The sequence below is a fragment of the Bos taurus genome, chromosome X (genome assembly GCF_002263795.3).
Source record: "Bos taurus isolate L1 Dominette 01449 registration number 42190680 breed Hereford chromosome X, ARS-UCD2.0, whole genome shotgun sequence".
Lineage (NCBI taxonomy): Eukaryota > Metazoa > Chordata > Mammalia > Artiodactyla > Bovidae > Bos > Bos taurus.
This window is the reverse complement of record NC_037357.1, coordinates 66,118,320-66,120,460: the sequence shown is the minus strand read 5'-3', so window position 1 is coordinate 66,120,460 and position 2,141 is coordinate 66,118,320. Positions and strand designations below refer to the sequence as shown.

Genomic DNA, 2,141 nt, shown 5'->3' with positions numbered 1-2,141 from the left:
AATCTCATATAATAACATAACCATGACGCCGCCCAAGTGTAGCCCCATGCAACAGCAACCAGGGCCTTCATGGTGAAGCTCATACAGGCATACCACACACAACCCCCAGGACTTTTCCAGGTGGAGCTTATATAACAAAAGTAGCCTGTGTCCAAGCAAGTACCCCGTGACGTGCATATGCAGTGCTATAAGTGACCTCAGCTCTTACATAATTATTATTTACAAAACATGGGGCAAGAGTGAGAGGCCATGGGGCAAGAGAGCCTGACAATGCCATCTTGGCTAATTTGCTCTTTCTCTACAATATGACAACTAAGAAAGTAATTATTGGAGAATGTGCATGCATACTAAGTCACTTCAGTTGTGTCTGACTCTTTGTGACCCTATGGACCATAGTCTGCCAGGCTCCTCTGTTCATGGAATTTTCCAGATAAGAATACTGAAGTGGGTTGCCATGCCCTCTTCCAGGGGGTCTTCCCGACCCAGGGATCGAACCTGTGTAGCTTCATTATATTTTAATCTCTCTATAGCTGCCTTAGAGCACAATTTGTAAACCTATATTTTGTTTTAGAGACTCTCAAAACTAAAATCATGCCTAAAATCACCATTTCATATGGTTTTTGAGAAAAGGCTTCCCTGGTGGCTCAGAGGGTAAAGCGTCTGCCTGGATTGCAGGAGACCCAGGTTCAATCCCTGGGTTGGGAAGATCCTCTGGAGGAGGAAATGGCAACCCACTCCAGTATTCTTGCCTGGAGAATCCCATGGACAGAGGAGCCTGGTGGGCTTCAGTCCATAGGGTCACAAAGAGTCAAACACGACTGAGTGACTTCACTTTCACTATATGGAAAGAGCAAATTAACCAAGATGGCAGTGGTCAGGCTCTCTCACCCCACACCCTTTTGCTGTAACTCCACGTTTTGTCAATACATGATTATGTAACAGCTGAGATCACTGACAGCACTGCACATGCAGATCACAATGCATCCATTTGGCCAAGGGCCACTTTTGTTCTGTAAGCATACATAAGCTCCACCTGAAAAGCCCTTGAATCTGTGTCATGACTGCATTATGGCTGTGTATTCTGGGTCAACCACGAGAGAACACAGCATATCTGCTGTGTGGCTGCTGTACCAGCCCTGGGAGAATAAACATGTCTGCAGTTCCTACAGTTCCTCAAGTTTTCTTCTCTGTTCATGCCTTGTGTACCTGGGGTTCAGTGAACAGTGTGGATAGAAAGATAGGTACAAAACCAAAAAAAAAAAAATACTGTCATGTTTGTCACTTTTTCTAGATATTTGAGCAAAGAGATAAAATCTGTGGTGTCTAGGTTAAAAGCTACTAGAAAAAAAGAGCTACAACTGGTATAGGAAGACTAACATTACAGTCCTGGTTATGTGTAACTGGTTCCATTTCAGTTGGCATCTTTGTCTAATTTTTAAAGGTTCTATTTGTAGTTTAGGTCAAGACATTAGTAGTCCCTTCAGAGAAGTGGATTAAGATTCACTGAAAGGGGTAGACACTAAGGTAAACTGATTGAAATTACATGTGGATGTAGGAGAGAAAGGTTGCAGCTGGCTGAAAATGCAGGTGCTTGTGGCGCCTGCCTCAGGACTACAGAATATTGGATTAAGGCAAAAGTTCTCCAGCTTGAGTATCAGAATCACCTGGAAGATTTAAAACACAGATTCTGCCACTCATTACATAAGTTCTTGATTAGATAGATAGGTCTGGAGTGGGGACTGAGAATTTGCCTAGCAATTTTGTAGCAAGCTCTCATGTAATAATAATGCTGCTGCTCTTGGGACTTAGAGAACTACTGGATTATAGCAACAACACTAATTACAGACTTTCATCTTCTGGTAGAAATAGAGCTTCTTGTAAAATTCCAGACCTTCTCATACTGTCCATGGGATGGTGGTGCTGGAGAAGACTCTTGAGAGTCCCTTGGATAGCAAGGAGATCAAACCAGTCAATGCTAAAGGAAATCAACCCTGAATATTCATTGAAACGACTAATGCTAAAGCTCCAATACTTTGGCCACCTGATGCAAAGAGCCGACTCATTGGAAAAACTCTGATGCTGGGAAAGATTGAGGACAGGAGGAGAAGAGGGCGTCAGATGATGAGATGGTTAGATAGCAT

General features: G+C 43.1%; 1 non-coding gene across 1 annotated transcript; it reads left to right on the top strand.

Annotated features, from left to right (window-relative positions):
• Positions 1 to 633: 633 nt before the first annotated feature.
• On the top strand, positions 634 to 705 carry TRNAS-GGA (transfer RNA serine (anticodon GGA)). The gene has a single exon. It is a non-coding gene; the product is annotated as a tRNA-Ser (tRNA).
• The last annotated feature ends 1,436 nt before the right edge of the window (positions 706 to 2,141 follow it).